Genomic DNA, 17,141 nt, shown 5'->3' with positions numbered 1-17,141 from the left:
CTGCCCAGTGTGGTTTTTAAAAAATATATTATAGTTCTTCCTGGATAGGCATGGGTATTTTGAGGCTGCTGTTTACTCTTGACTTTGAGTTCAACATGTGCATTCTAAGACAATACACATGAAATAGCTTGCAAGGTCTTTACCATTATGGTCATTAAACTGTTCCTATTATAACTAAGTCTTTAGAAACATGCACAAAGCTTCGAAATCTCAGTTTTACCTCTGCATTCAAAACAAGATTCTTCTTAGGAAAACCAAGTTCTGTCTCAATACAGAAAAATATTGATGTAAAAGCATAATAGGCTAACATCCCCTCTTGAATTATTTTTCTGAAAAGGGGCCTTTGACACTAACTGAACCTCTTATGTATCTATGTGTTTATATCAGAATCTGAAACTCTTCTAATCTAATTATGATACTCATAAAATCTAAAGCAAACCTAGAAATATTTGTGCGTACTGAGAGTCAGGAATGCTTCCACTGATTGAAATTGATTCAAACTTTACTAATTTCATTAGAGTTATATCTTCTTGAATTATTTGTGGATTGAACAAACAGTTTTAGATTTATTTAAAACTTGAATCTTATAAGTATTACTTCTTAAAATTTATCACTGGTCTTAAGTTTGAAAGTGTTTAAAGGAATTAATAATTTCAATATCATTAACTAAGAAAGCATCTTATTCTAATCAGCAATATGTACATGTTCATATATATGTCTATGGGATTGAAAGCTTTGCACGTGTTTTTTATAGATTTTGTTATAATAGGAACTCTGTTTAATTAACATAATGGTAAAAACCCTGCAAGCTGTCTCATGTACATTTGCTCAGAATACACAATTTGAACTCAAAGTTGACAGTAAACATCAGCCTCACGATATCCATGCCCATACAAGCAGAACATAAATATTAAAAAATAAAGAACTACATCAGACAGTTTGCACACACACACACACACACGCAAATACACATACACGTATGTAGTTATGAAAGTTTTTTTTGCAAAAACGTACACTTTGTAAGCGAAAAACATACCGTGACCTTGTTCAAAACATTTGGGAATAAAAACTTTAATTGCTGCTATCTTTTATTCATTTTTAATGTTCAATCAAAATGGGAAGATGATGATACATGATCCCCAAGCTGTTTTATTCCTGGTATTCCATCATTTTGAAAACGTTGTTGATACAATCAATGATGATAAATGATTCATCTCACTTAATTAGGCTGAGGAGGAAATAAAATATTTCAAACAAAACTGTTAAAACTATTTTTCTTATGTATAGAGCATTTGGGTTTCATATGTATTTGAACACATTTGCATTTTTTTCATCTTGCTCTCTATTAAGGTAGACATATTAATAGTAGGTAAACCTAAAGAAAAAAAGACTTGGGTTCCAAATTACAAAGTTATATACAATAGAATGGAATGGTGTAGCATTTAAACGCCCATATACTACCTCTTTTCACCATCTGCAGACAGAAATAAAAACATAGATTTGGTGAATCTTCAAATATTATATTCAGATCTCATTTGTAAACACTTTTATTCATATTAGATCTCATATATATTCAAGAAATCATGTTCTAATTAGCAAGGTTTCTATTGCCCCATACCACAGCATCAGACTTGATAATTAATTTGTATTTGTGGGTGTTTGCATTTAAAGAAAATAATTGTTATTATAAAATATTTATTTTTACAAGGTCCTTTATTAAGAATGTGTATGCATCTACAAACAGATCGCATGTTAGCTTTTAACAGTGAAATAGAAATATGTTATAACATTCCAAGTATAGTACTAAAGCAGAAGATATAAAAATGGATCTCTAATTGAGTTGCAATATTATCATGCATTGCATATTAATGCCATTGCATGTATACTGGACTCTATTAATAGGAACATCACTTGAAATTCAAGGGAAGGGTTCCTTCATTCCCATTTAGCACTTGTGAGGACTTACCTGTACTACTGTATCCTGTTTTGAAAGCTGCACTTGTAGAAAGATCTGGATAAAGATGTCTACCAAAAAGCAACAAAAATCATTAGAGGTCTGGGAAAGTTGACGTATGATGAGGGATTGAAAGATTTGGTATTATTTAGTCTGGAAAATACAAGATAGGGGAGGAGGGAAGGTTGATGAGTCTTCAGATATCAAGGGAATGAAGGGATTTATTTACAGATGGTGTTAGACCCATTGTGCTTAACCTTTTGTCCTTGTGGGGCACCGTGAACCAGAATCAGGCCTGCGTTTGGTCCTGTGCAGTCTCAGCTGCCCCCCCACATTCTGGGATCAGGGTCCCAGCTGCCCTGATGTGTCCAAATCAGGACTCCAGGGCACTGTTCTGCTCGTGGCCCCCTGTACTGTCCCTGCTTGGTTCTATGCATCAGGGTCAGGGTTGCAGAGGCCTGTCCTGCCTCTGCCTAGGCCCACATGCCAGGATTGGGTCCCAGGGGCCCTGCACTGCCCTTGCTAAGTCCCATGTGCTGGAATCAGAACATCAGGGCCCAGTACCATCCCCACCCAGTCCTGTGTGCCAGGCCATGGGGTACCACACAAGTTCTGTCCTACTCTGTGTGTCAGGATTGGACACTGCACTGCCCTGTATGCCTGATTTTAGTGCACTGGCTATGGCCCATGGAGCTCTCCATGGACTCCTGGAAAGCCTTTCAGTCCAGATGACATGGTGCCAGGGGCAGGATCTGGTCACTGTGTTGGGATTTGAGTACCCCTATTCTCTATGGCTGTAGAGGACAGGACAAAGAGCAAGTGGTCATTAGAAAACCCACCTACACTAAACATCTTAGGTACGTGTACACATGGAAGTCACCGATTGATGACTGGGAAACAAAACAATTATGTCAAAATAAAGCAATACTGGAGATTAAGACATTCAGTGGACAAAGACTTTCCTGTTGCTATCCTCTGAGATAAAACTGAAAGAAATTGAGACATTTGGATGGTCTACTGGAACTGAACTTTCTCAGAATAAACAAAAATAATATGACTTTTATCCATAATAGGTTCGATGCATTGTCAGAAGTGAAAGAGAACCATCTGAATGAATTTTCAAATAAAATGAAAATTATCGTGTCCAAGCCTCCAATGCACACAAACTGCTAACTCATTACCTGTTATTATCACCACAAAGCTGCCTGAGCAACAATAAAGAGTGAAAGAGAATAGCTTGAAATCTGAAGAGCCTGAGAACCTGGTGAACTCCAAAGGCAGACAAGATCAAACAAGACAAGAAGGAATACATACAGTTAAGTATGTGGAAGCTGATGATAGAGGTATTGTCATTTGTAGCAGTCCCTCGATACAAGAATAACAGCATTACAGCAAACAGGGAAGCCATTGGTGAGTCCACAGATGACAGATATGAGATTGGCATGTTTGATTTCAGACATGGCAAATAATTCTGGGAGAAAGGAACAGATCCTGTTGATGTTGGGTCCCAGCTCTTTCCTTTTGGTTCTCTCATCTATCCACCATAGTAAGATGAGTTTTCTCAAAATGGTCAATGCCTTGTAGTACATCATGAAGTCATTCAGGATGATTAGTGCTTGAGACCCCCAAGTATGGATGTTAATATCACATTTCTTCAAATTGGCCTTCAAGATGCCTTTGAATCTCTTCTTTTGTCCACATCCTTAGTGGTGATCATCCTCAAGTCGGAAGTATAGGACCTGTTTTGGGAGTCACTTTTGATGCATCCCCATGAGATGTCCTGCCCAATGAAGCTGATGCTCTACAAATATGGCTTCGGTGCTGATGGTATTTGCTTGATCCAGAGTGCCAGTGCTTGTTTTTCTGTGCTTCCAATTGATATGCAGGATTTTTCAAAGACGTTGCAGATGGTAAAATTCTAAAGCATTTAGGTGTTTCTGATATGTCATCTAAATTTCACACCCATACAGCAGGGTAGGCATCACAACAGCCTGGTAGACAAGATGTTTGGTTTCGGTTCATTTGCCATGATCATCAAAAACATGATTTCAGAGATGTCCAAAGGCAAAACTGACATATTTTATCTAATGTTGAATATTACCATCTGTGGTCGCATCTATAAGACATGCTTACTGCGCAGTAGCACACATCACACAGTCATCAATGTATTGAAGATCAGTAATAGAAGTGTTGGTTATCCTGGATTTGGAATGTAACCACCTGATGGTAAAGAGATTCCTATCCATGTGATACTGGATGCTGACTCCAGATAGAAGCCTGTCAGCAATGATATGTAGAATATATATGGAAAAGTGTTGGTGCAGTCACATATCCTTACTTGATTCTTGTTCTAATAATGAAGGGGACCATTTCTGAGCCATTGCTTAGGACAGTTGCTGTCACCTCATGAAGGACTCTGATGGAAGTAGTAAATTTTAACAGGCATCAAAATCTCATTAGGATTTTCCATAGAGCCTCTCTCTGAATCAAAGGCCTTAGGTCAATGAAGGCCATATAAAGAATTCAGTGTTGCTCATGGCACTTCTTCTGCAGCTGCCTAGCAACAAAATCATATCTGTTGTACCTCTCAGTAGTCTGAACCACACTGGGACTTGGGTAGAATGAGGAAGGGGAGTTTATTGAAGAGAGTGCAGGTGAGGATTTTCCCAGCTATGGACAGGAGTGCAAGACCACAACAATTGCTGCAAGCTGTTCAGTCTCCTTTCCTGAATATGGTAACAATTTTGGCATCTCTTGGGTCACTGGGAGTCTGTTTGTCTCTCCATATTTTCAAAATAAAAATGTGCAGCTGGTGAGAGATTTTCTTTCCCCCTTGCTTATAAATTTCAGCTTGACTCTAGCTGGACCACATGCTTTGTGGTTTTTCATCTGCTTAATGCCTTTCAAAGTCTCTTGATAAGTTGATGGATTTTCAAGGTAGTCCTCAATGAGGTGTTATAGAATGGTTTTGATAGTGTTATCTTCAGCGTTAGAATCTTGGTTCAGGAGCTCTTTCAAGTGTTCTTTCCACCATGCGTTGATGATAGAGGTGTCTTTGTAGAGTGTTATTCCATCCTTAGACTTCAGAGTGATGGGTCCTTCTGTTTGTCTCATATGTAATTTTGTTTACATTGAAGAATTATGCGTGTCATGGCTGTCAGCAAACTTGAATCACTTTTGCTTTGTCCTTCCACCACTTGTTCTTTTATTCTCAAATATTCCTCTGTGTCTCAGCTTTAATGTGGCAATAAGTGTCTTGCTTCTATTCAGAGTTGATGTCATTCTTTCAAGCTTTGAAGACTTTCCTTTTTCTGTCAATGAGAACTTCAATTTCCCTATTGTTCTCATTGAATCAGTCCCAATGTTTCTTTGTGGAGAAGTCTAGGGTTCTTTGCACACCTCATGGATGCCTTTCTTGAGGCTCTCCCAGTGATCAATGATGTCAGGATTATCAGGGAAGTCAGAGAGTTTCTCACTAAGGCACTACTAGAAATGGTCATTTTAGCAAGATCTTCCAAGCACTTGATATTGAACCTCTTCCTTGATCAATTCTTTTGTTTATATCATTTTGTGGCAATGCAAATGGATATGATAGACCATATCAGAGGATGATCTGGCCAGCAATCACCTGAGGTGGTTATTCCTCTAATGACATAGATATTGCAGTGGTCCTGGGCACACATGATGATATAGTCAATCAGGACTGTGTTCTGAACTGGGGTGAATCCATGATGTCTTCCATTTGTCGCTGGCAGAATAAGGAGTTTTTGGTGATGGGATCATGTTCTGAACAACTGCTTAGGAGAAAAAGCCATTGGAATTGACTTCCCCACCCCTTCCTTTCCATAGTTCAGAATCCCTGCCCACTCTAATAGTAGAATATCCAAGGATTATCTTAACTTCTTTGAGAACAGATGACAGCATTTGGTTGAGTTTAGAATAGTATTGTTCTTTTGGTTCATTTGCATCAAGGGTTGGGGCATATGCACTGATGACTGTTGCATGTTGTCTGTTGGTCAGTTGGAGACAAAAGCTCATGAGCCCTATGCAGTTTTCTAGTCGAGATAAATGAGAGACTATATTTAAGGCACCTTTTCTAGCCCTCTCTCCATACAAATATAACAGAGTGGATTCAAATTAAGCCTGTTCAGTTATTATTGCTGCTGCCAAAATGCGTGCCGTCCTCATTTCCAAGTACAAAATGACCATCATAGAACTATTGCCTCCAGGTAGGTCTGTGAATAGAGGCTTCTGGTAATCAGTAGTATGTGCTTTCATCACTGCTCACCAGTTCCCACAGGACTTGTTATCAAAGGAAGACACCTGTGTGTGTCTTCTTTTAATGTGGGGTGCCATTGTTCATCAGCAACCACAAAGTGCTTCACAGGAACAAATATTTAAGCCAGTGGCAAGGACAGCCTAGACAATTGGAGGTTTCTATCCCACAGCAGCTTTTATTCAGCTTTGTAGCCATTGAGAAATATTCTTGCTTTATCCTCCTACTTTACCATTAAGGACCTGGGTGGGGATTGATCAGAAGAGGGACCCCCAGTGATGGTCTGTTTTCACTTGTCACTGGCATGTTGTAGAAGGACACCAAGGTGCCTGCTACTTGGAGAGCCGGGATAACCCCTCAGGTGCCGGTTGCTGGGGCACCTAGAGAAAGCCAGTGACCCACACCTGCTAGCAGTCAGGTGACCAGAAGGGGCATGGCTTGGCTCCCATTTAAACCCCAGGGCTGAAGCCAGGCAGGCAGTTCCCTGCTGGCAACCAAGAGGGAAAGATCTCTGCCTGAGTGAGGAAAAGGAAGAGGCTTGAATGCCTGAACAATGCGATACTGGTGAGAGATGGAGAAATCTTGGAGTGGCTCAGATGTTGTTATAGCCAGATTGCTTAGATTTATGTTATAGCCAAGGAGCTTGTGCTTTATTTACTGTTAGACAGGAGGTTTGGAGGAGGGTATTAGGGGTTAGAGAAGGCCTCATACGGGACCCACGGGTGCATGGCAATCCCAGCCCCAGAGAGTGGGCAGCGAGAAAAGCCCCAGAGAGTGGACCGTGATTGGGAAGTCCCAGAGAGTGGGCCGTGATTGAGAAGCCCTGGAAGAGGGGGCAGCATCTGACGAAAGCCAAAAGGGAAACATTGGGAGTGTGCCAAACCCGAACACCAGAAAGGATGCAGTATAGGGAGAGTGCCAACTCCGAGCGTCAGAAGGGCATGGTACTGGAAGTGTGCCAACCCCATAGTCAGGAAGGGTGTAGTATTGGGAGAGTGCTGACTCCAAGGGCCCAGTAAGTCCGAGTGAGACAAGGTTGCAGAGAACCTGAGCGCCCAGTGAGGCACAGCGAGAGAGAGACGGGGCTGCAGAGAGCCTGAGCACCCAGTGAGGCGCAGCAAAAGACTGGGGCCATGGAGAATCTGAGTGCCCAGTTAGGTGGAGTGAGAGAGACAGGGTTGCGGAGAGACCAAGTGATAGAGAAGTGTCAAGTAAAACCAAAGAACTTCCAGTACATCTGCGAGGCTTGGGGCGTGGTACAGGGGTGGCTGGAGCCATGCATAGCCCATAAGGCCGGGATGCACAGAACACCCATTAGAAGAACAATGCAAGTGATAGCAGGAGAACCATGGCCAAGAGGATGAAAGACAGCCTCTCTTTAACAGATATAAGACCAAGACATGATGGGTAAAATAGAGGGTGCTTGTACACAGCTTGGTGCAGTACAGAGGGCAAGTAGGGGAAAGCAGGGTGCGCCTTAGGATGCCCCTCCTGCTACAGATGTGTACTGGATCTAGTGCAAAAAGCAGCGCAAAGCACAGTTTTCCTGTACTAGATCTGAACTATATCCATCTTTTGGCTGTCTAGCCAATAGGCAAGACAATCCACGTACCATTTTCTAATTTTCAGTTTCTCACAAGCTTCCAGAGCTAAAATTGATGTCACTTTGGTAGGTAACACAATGGATGCACATTTTATTTTTATACTAGATGCAAGTGATGCATCTCTGTTTCACTGGTTTATTTATTTTTTCCTGAAGAGCTAGCTATTTGGACATTTATTGGGCTCGCTTTTGGTCTCAATTTTAAATTTATATTTTCATGCTCTTGTCAAATATTACATTGAGCTGCAGTGTCCAATTTAAATTAAACAATTGTTCCTTGAACGTCCACTGGTGAAATCCAATCCCTCATTGGTACTATAGCTATAAAAATATTTTGGTATACCCCAACCTATGAACACTGGAGGCTTTTATGTTTGGGATATGCAGCACCCAGCAAAATGGTTTATCTTGTTACAGTTAGAACATAGCTTTCCAAATGCCACAGAGCATCCGGGGCCATGCTGCCTTTCACACTTGCTGCATAACTTGCTGTTCAGTCTGTCTCTCTGAGCAGTCTCCTTGCTGGTGGAAAATTCCACCATGTGAAGTCACTTCTTGCTAGTGAATAATACCACCCTGTGAGGTGGCTTTTTCTGGCCCCTTTTTTCATGTCTACTGTATAGATGATCCCTTTTGGTGTATCTAGCTCTGTAGCCTGAGCCTTCACATGCCTTGCACATTTGGACACCCTTTATTTTTAGAGACAAATCTCCCTCACACAATAGCCTGTCAAGTTCCCAGAAGCACAGTTCTTATTCAGTCCCTTTAGTTCAGTAACATACCACACTATCCGTTGCTCTGTTTTTTTGCACATAGAAAACCTGTATCTCTCAAGAGTCTCATTCTTTTTTAGCATGCAGTACTCCTCAAAGTCGGACAACATTTTATTTAATTTCATATTCTGACCTTTTGAAAAAGTAAAGGTGCTATAAACAACCCAGGTTTTCTCCCTCATAATAGGTAAGAAGATTGAGGATTTGATTTTTTTTCTCATTTTTTCTCTCCTGCCTCTATGGCTGTTAGGTACCACTCAGACCTTTGTTTGAACACCCTCCTATACTGACAGCAGATGAGCAGGTGGAAGTTGTAACATTTCCATGACTAACTGTCCATTTCCCTTGACAGGAGCAAGTGGATGGGGTTTGTTTCTCAGAGGTGATCTCAGGATTGCTATGAAAGCTAGCATAGGCATACCCTGGGAAATAAAGCAGAATTGTAAGGAAGCTAATACAGGAGCCAAAAATATGTGTGCAATGGTTATAATTCTAACAGTTATTTTCCCTGTGATGGAATATAGTAAAAGATCATAGTAGCAGAATATGAAGGTGAAACAAAGGAGAGCATGGATTTACAAATATCTGGAGGAATAACTGATGAATGTTAGCAGTCAATATAATTTTGTTAACTGCAAATCACGCCAAACAAATTTGTTGTTGTTATTTGGAAACAAAATAGGAGTTGGGTACATGAAGGGCATGCAGTTGCTATCTTATATTTGGACTTTAGTAAGGCTTTTGAAATGTGGCTAGGTAAAATAATTATAGAGTGGATACAGAACTGACTCAATAACTGTAACCATAGGGTAATTATAAATGGATCCATGTCAGAATGCAGAAGGTTTCAACTCGAGTCCCCAGGTTGTTCATTCAGGGTTTGGTACTGTTTATAAATTATATGGATGCCAGAAAAGAGAGTTCCCAATTTTGTACAGGACTCAAAATTGGCAAGAAGTGCAAACACTCTGGAGGATAAGAGTAGAATACAAACGAATCTTGATAGATTGGAGAGCTGGGGCAGAGGCCAGAGAATGAAGCTCAGTACAAACAAATGTAAGGTTCTGCAGCTGTGGAAGAATAACCACATTTACAAATACAGAATGGGAGATTAGGTGTAAAAAATGGGAGGTATCAACTCTGCTTGGAACTGTTTAGGCCTCATTTGGGGTATTGTGTGAAATTCTGGGCTTTACATTTTTAAGAAGGATGTGATAAGTTTGAGAGGTTCCAGATGCAAGTGACAGAAATGGTAAAGACACCAGCTTTATCTTGACCTTGTTCTGCCTGTGTTACCAACCCTGGCTCTGTTATGTGACCGTCATGCATGCATACATCATACCCACTTATTGTGGCTTTCTGCCTAGCAACATTGTCTTTAACATTTTATGTATATAGAACAGGGATTGGCAACATCTGACCCATAGAGCCATTGGCTCAGGCCCACGAAGTTAGGGGACTTTAGCTATGATATGGCTGGGTGGTAGGGGGATTTGCTACTGTCACAGCTGGGTGCTAGGGAGAAATGACAGCAGTTGGCTCCTAGTAGAGCCCACCTCAGACCTGAGCTGGGTTATTCGGCCTGTTGCCAGAAAACATTACCGATTTGCTGATATAAAACAACTGCCTAAAACTAGTGTAGGTAACGACTAAATGTGCCTTCCAAACATGCTGGTAACTTTCTATTATGGTGTTTCATCTGGTGCTACTAGAGCATCTATTGGATACAGTCTACTCAGGTCCCTTAGCCCTGCTATTGCATGCATCTCATTAATATTCATCACCTATTGAAAATACCATTCAACTCATCACTAGTCTCTACTGTCAACAATAGACAGTGTTAATAACAGTAGACAACAGCAAATAGTTTTTCACTGGGTGAGGAAAGGGTATATTCTGTCCCTAGACTCATCAATGTGTATAAAAAAAAAAAATGGTATTATGCTTTCCAATCTCCTGCCCCACACTGCTACCAGATCCCCCATGCACACTCCCAGCTCCACCACCCTAAGTGCTCCTGTTTGGTAGCAGTATAGGTCACAGGATCAAGCAGAAGCATGGGCTGGGGGATATGGGAGCAGCCATAGAGGAGTCAGGTATGAGGAAGGCAGCAGGGTCACAGGCAGGAGGGTATGTAGCAGGATGAAAAGAGAAGAGGTGGCAGGGGTACAAGCAGCCAGCAGGCAAGTATGGAGGAGCAAATGGGGGGTGGGTCATGCTGCTTGCTGCCCCCCATCCTCTGTGTTTGCGGACAAACCTAAGATGACCCAATAAAATTTTTTATTTTTTTATTTTTTTAAAAAAGTATAACAAATTTATTAGTTGCACATATAAAATATAATTAAAGGGGAGGGTCATCTTAAATTTGAAGTCATCTTGGATTTGGGTTAATACAGTAACATGTTGAGTTCTAAAAGATAACATTTTCTTTTGAATAGACACATATGTTGTGGTAACAGAATCCCCTTGGGCACGTTTTATGGACAGCAGAGAAAGACGCCTTACATTAAGCTTAAATTGAATCTGACTGGTATATTAGTAGTTACCTATAATGAACATAAATTGAGAAATGATGATATAATTGCTGGCTCACATACAATAGAAGCAGTAGTAGAAATGACCAATCCACAATATATATCAACTCTTTAGAGATTTAAAATGATGAGAAACTATTTGACAAAACTCATTCTAAATCTAACTACGGCCATTGCCGTCTTCAGTGGATTGTTGCAAAATAACGTTGCCTGACATTAAAAGAAGGATGATCTTGTTGATCTTGTTGTTAAGGCAATGAACTGGATCTCAGGGGATTTAGCTTCAACTTACAGTTGTACCTCAAAATGTCTTGTGTATTCTTGGCTATGTCACACAACCTCATTGTGCCTCAGTTGCTAATCTGTAAAACTGCAACACATTTCACTACCTCTTTAAGTGAAATTGGGGTTTGATCTATAGTCTGTTGTACACTAATAGTAGTTTTTACATAGACTTCAATAGGCATTTAATCTTGTGAGAGCTGCTTGTCCTCTGCCAGGAATACCATCCATATATATCCATATTTGATATCCCTGAATATGGCAAAAAGAAGCTGTAATGCTGGCAACTGTATTAAGCTATCTTAAAAGCTACAAATAGATGGTGCTTTTGTCCTGGGATAAAGTGCAGTCATTTAGAAGTCCATGCTTGTTGTCCTGGGATAAATCCTGAAAAGGTTATGGAATAAGAAGTACTAACAGTTTATCCAGAGTCATCACAAATGTGTCTGAATGGTTTTCCTGGGATTGTGTCATTGAATCAATGCCAGAAAAGTAACAATACATTCAGTTACTCACTAAACGCTGACTGGAAATATGCCTGTTCTAGGACAAGCATAGGCACAACTTGTCCAGAAACAAAAGCAGTGTCTGTTCATAGCTTTAAATACCACCAGCATCGAGGCAAGAAAGAAAAAAAATACACGCAGGGAGCATTTACACAAGATGCTTACTGTGCATTAGCCTAATAACAGTGAACAGTAGCACATCACATCACAAACTGTGCTAAGAGCCTACTGCACAACGTTAATAGGCTAATGCGCAGTAAGTGTCACTAAATAACCATGCACCAGGACTACTGATCAGTAACTCTAGGTACTGTGCATTTAGATAATACATATATAGTTTAGTACTTTCTAAATAAAGTACTATCTAAGGCACCTTAATGAACATGCAGACATACCCACATAAAGTTTTCCCAAACCACAGAGAAGTTATTGTTTTCAACTGAAGAGAGCTATGCTATTTTACACCTGCTGAAGATCTGCCCTCAGATCCTCACAAGTGCTAAACATTATGTTTTGTGTAATGCTGTATGCATAAAATCTAAGTTTTGTATTAACTTTTAATAGAACTAGCATTAGCTACTTATTAAACTGAGGACAGCATTAGGACACTTACATTAATTATCTGAGCATCCTTTTAACAGTGTCTGTTCTAGGTCTATCTAGGATTTTGAAGATTTCCATATCTCTGGTACTGCCCAGAAATATTTAATCTTTTGTCTTGAAAGTGTTGCGTTTTTGAGGTTTTTTTTTTTTAATTTCAGAACCAGCTAAGTCCTTGTGCTATACTATATATTTTTTAAAGTATAAAGTTTTATAACAAAGTCTGTTATTTTACTGTTAACTGAAAATTGGGTTTTTAGTTCCACTGGCAGAATTTTCCCTGTGTTAGTTATACATCAAGCAAAAAACTATTCATACCTTGGTAATCACCAGCAGAACATTACATACTCATGTGCAAAGAAGAAAATATTTGTAGCACATATGGTTAGATCATCTGCCCTTAGTCTTACTTTTGTCCCAAATAAATATTATAGGGCAGTGGTGCTCAAACTTCTTCCCCTGTGGGCTTAATGGATAGTGTCCAGTCTGCCTGCAGCACTATCTGGAAGGCTCAGCGGGTCCTGAGCTGGCCACACACAGAGGGATGGGGGTGGAGAGCAACTCAGTCCTGAGCCAGCTCTATGTGGGGGAAGAGGGGTGGGACCCAGCCCCAATCTGGCCACAGCCAAGCAGGATTTGGAAATTAACTGGGAAGAGTTAATTGCCACTGCTCCCCCACCACCAAATTTCCTGGCTTGTGGGGAGCCTGGATGTCATGGATCCATGAGCTGGGGTTGAACACTCCTGTTTTAGAGTAGTATAAAGAGACTTTAAAAGCCTTGTATCTAATGCTGGAAGAATTCCATAGTGATATGTTATGAATTTAAAATTTCTAACGTTTGTTAAATTCCTTTGGGCAAACTGCCCCCCCCATGCCATATAACAAGTGCTAAAATAATAAAATGTGATGGGATAATGTTTTTATTTTGTTCATACTTTCCTAGGTTGTAGGAAGAGGTGTTGGGGAAGTTTTAATTTTTTATTTGTTTACTGGACAACTGTCATGCTTGAGATCTTCATCCCTAGCAGTTTTAAGAGGGATTAAAAAAAAAAAAACTTAACCAGAATGTTTGCTATCATTTGCTTGTTGCTTGTTATCCCTTTCCCACATACCCCTTTAATAAAAATGCATTTTCAAGATCCTTGTATGAACATTTTTCGAAGACAAAAGCTAGTCTTGTTCATTACCATACTGTTTATTTGTTTCATAGATTTAATCTATTTCATAGACATTATGGCTGGAAGGGACCTCGGATCATTGAGTCCAGCCCCCTGCCCCAGGGGCAGGAAGTGAGCTGGGGTCATAGGACCCCAGCAAGATAAACATCCAAATTTCTTTGAAGGTGTTCAAAGTAGGTGCTTGAACCACCTCCAGCAGCAGTCTATTCCAGACCTTGGGATCTCAGACAGTAAAGAAGTTCTTCCTTATGTCCAGTCTGAAACAATCATGAAGGAGTTTATGACCCTTTGACCTTGTTATCCCCTGGGGCACTCTGGTAAACAGATATTCCCCCAGATCCTGGTGAGCACCCCGATAAACGTATAGATGGCCACCAGATCACCTGTGAGCCTGCACTTTTCCAGGCTGAAGAGACCCATGGCTCTCAGCCTCTCATCATAAAGTCTGTTTTCCTGACCTCTGATCATGCACATGGCTCTTCTCTGGACTCTCTCAAGCTTCTCTACATCCTTTTTGAATTGTGGAGCCCAAAACTGGACACAGTACTCCAGCTGCGACCTCACCAAGGCTGAGTACAGCGGGAGAATGAAATCCTGGGATTTGCTGAAGAAGCATCTATGGATGCAAGCCAGCGTTTTGCTAACTTTACTAGCCACAGCATCACACTGAAGGCGCATGTTCATCTTATAGTCAGTTATGACCCCCAAGTCCTTTTCATCTGTAGTGCTAGCCAGTGTAGCACTGCCGAGCCTATAAGAATGCTGCAGGATTTTCTTCCCAAGGTGCAGAACCTTGCATTTTACAGTGTTGAACACCATCAGGTTCTCATCCTCCCATTTTCTGAGCCAGTCAAGGTCAGCCTGGATCACCCTCCTCTCCTCAGGTGTGGACACTTTACCCCAAAGTTTGGTGTCATTGGCGAACTTGGCCAATCCGCTTCTGATACGAATGTCTACATCATTAATGAAGATGTTGAATAGTATTGGCCCAAGGACAGAACTATCCTGTACAGGGTATAGCCATCTATACCTGTGGTCCAGTCATGGGTGGAGTTCCACCAGGTCTCCGTTATCCCTATGACATCATCATTAAATGTTTTAAGCAGGAGAACAAGTTCCTCCTGTTTATTTCCCAAGCTCCTGGCATTTGTGTACAGGCAGGCACAACTCATTCCAGTGTTGGGGCAGGAGTGGGCTCCCCTAAATGCCTTGACCTGCTGGCTTTGCAAGGTTTGCTCAGTGGGCCAGCAGTGGTGGTGGGCTAAGTTTAAAGCCCAGTGGAACAGGTCAGCCAGTCTGGCTGAGAGGAGCCTCCTCCCCAGAAGGGAGAGGTGGAGGCCATCCCTTCCCAGCAGCTCACTGTCTATCTCACCAAAGAGTGGACTGTGGTCATGGAAGCTGAAGCCTTCCCAATGACACTAGCGCTGCAGTCTTTGGTTAACTACCTCAATCCTCCTCTCCCTCCTCAGCCCATAGCCCAAGACTGGGAGGATCGAAGAAAACATCACCTGCACCTCCAACCCTGCTCCCAAATCCTTGTAGTGCTTCATGACCCAGCTGGGAGCACTCCAAGCTGTGTCATTCATGGACATGTGGATAAGGAGCATAGGGCAGTGGTCAATGGGCCAGAGGAGCTCAGGGATCTTCTCTGCAATGTCTCAATATGAGCTCCTGGGAAGTAGCAGACTTCTCAAGCTAAGAAGTTGGGGCAGCAGATTGCCTCCTCAGTCCTCCTCAGGATGGAATCTCCCACAACAAACACTTTGCATTTTGTCTTAGGAAGAGTGGGGATGGTAGCTACAGGTAAGCTTGTGCTGTCTACTGGAGCTGGCAGCTTAGCAGGCTCTGCTGGGGCCGCAAAAGGTTCATACCTGTTGCAAAGCTCCAGCGGGGTAGGGACCTTGGTGCGGTGGGCCTTGGGGCCCTTGACCTTGGTCCAACCCCTTGGCTGGACAGCATGGGAGGTCCCTGAGTCCTCCCTTGTCTTGGAAGGAGACTGTGGTATACCCTCTGCCTTCAGGGGATGAAGGGCCTGATAGTAGGAGTTGATCTCCTGCTCACCATCCCTGACGGCACACAGTCTCTGGACTGAGGCCTGGAGCTTCTCCAGGTGGTGTGCCAGAGACCCAAAAAGGGAGAAGACCTCACAAGGGGAAGTGGCCACACTCCCAGTCCCTAGAGCCTGAAAAAGTGTCTGGCAGCCCCTGCAGCCAAGAGCCAGGGCCTCCGTCTGTGTGAAGCCTGGAACCATGGGCTCTGTCTGGGTAGAGGTCTCTGAGGAGCCAGATGGGGGGAACTTTGGGTTGCGGCCTGTGCCCATTTGCATTTTATTGGTGGTAGTCTGGCTAACTGTGACTACCAACCCTAGGGGCTCAAAGGCAGGGCCTCAGGCCCTCCCACTCACCCTCTTGCCTTAACACTCCTGCACTAACTCACACACCGGGCAGACAAATGTGCCTGTTTGTGTGGCCTGTTTGTGAGGCTCCGGTCACGTGGCTTCCTGTGGGCTGGGCCAAGTAAGAGCTGGGGGGAGGCATGTTCCTCCTTGGCTCCAACTCAGCTGCCCCGCAGCTGTCTGGGGTTGGGGTCCCTCCCTCCCTGCCACAGGCCCCACCTACCTCTGGCTGTGCTGGAGGTCTGGGTTGGGGGTCCCACTGGAGGGTTCTTGGCGTACCTAGGCTCTTTGGGGGTTCAACAGGCTTCTGTGTGTGCATCTCTCACCAGAGCCAGGACAAACTGCTCTTGTTTGTTTGTTAATTTAAGGTTATCACTATCTTGTCATTAAGATCCTTTCCAGAGCTTTTAGGTCATGGGAGGACAGTGTGCATGGAGCTGTTGCTTAGTATGCTGAGATCTATGTGTAAAAATGTTTTATATTTTTGGTTTAGTTTTCTCCTCATCTATTCTGTAGCCATCCTTGCCAACCAATATACTACAGCTAGTTATATAACAAATACTTTAGGTTCTTTACACAGCTGTCCTGGTTTAAACTAGAGAAGGGTTGTGACAAATTATTCTTGGTAAAAGGCTATTCACTTGGAAACTCAGTTTTCTCTTCAGTCTGTTCCAACCTTTTTTTCTCTAGATTTTTAAATCTGGTTTATTTGGGGTTTAAAGGAATCTTTAAATGGTCTAAGCTGTATAAATTACTATATTTTAGAATTCTAATTTAATCAATATTGAAATAAAAATTGGTATGTTTTTATATATTCTGAAGCACTTAATTTAGAAATGCTGCATTTTTTTAGGTTAAGCAATTATATATGGCCATAAAAGATTCAGTGTTCTTTATATTCTGGCTTCTGACTCGTGCACATTTAATTCAGAATAAACTCTACAATAATTCAGAATTTAATCTCTATAAAGGATTTCAAAATACTGAAATCAAATATGCCTATGGTTTTGTAGATGGTTAAAATTGTGATACAGATGCT

At 41.8% G+C, this 17,141-nt stretch overlaps 1 non-coding gene across 1 annotated transcript; it reads left to right on the top strand.

Moving 5' to 3' along the window:
• Positions 1 to 4,586: 4,586 nt before the first annotated feature.
• Positions 4,587 to 4,702, top strand: LOC149865902 (U6atac minor spliceosomal RNA). The gene has a single exon (XR_016442177.1). It is a non-coding gene; the product is annotated as a U6atac minor spliceosomal RNA (small nuclear RNA).
• Positions 4,703 to 17,141: the final 12,439 nt, after the last annotated feature.

This window comes from Crocodylus siamensis, chromosome 4 (assembly GCF_052110815.1).
Source record: "Crocodylus siamensis isolate JL-2025a chromosome 4, ASM5211081v1, whole genome shotgun sequence".
Classification (NCBI taxonomy): Eukaryota; Metazoa; Chordata; order Crocodylia; family Crocodylidae; genus Crocodylus; species Crocodylus siamensis.
The sequence above is the reverse complement of the archived record's forward strand: the minus strand, read 5'-3'. Positions and strand labels throughout refer to the sequence as shown.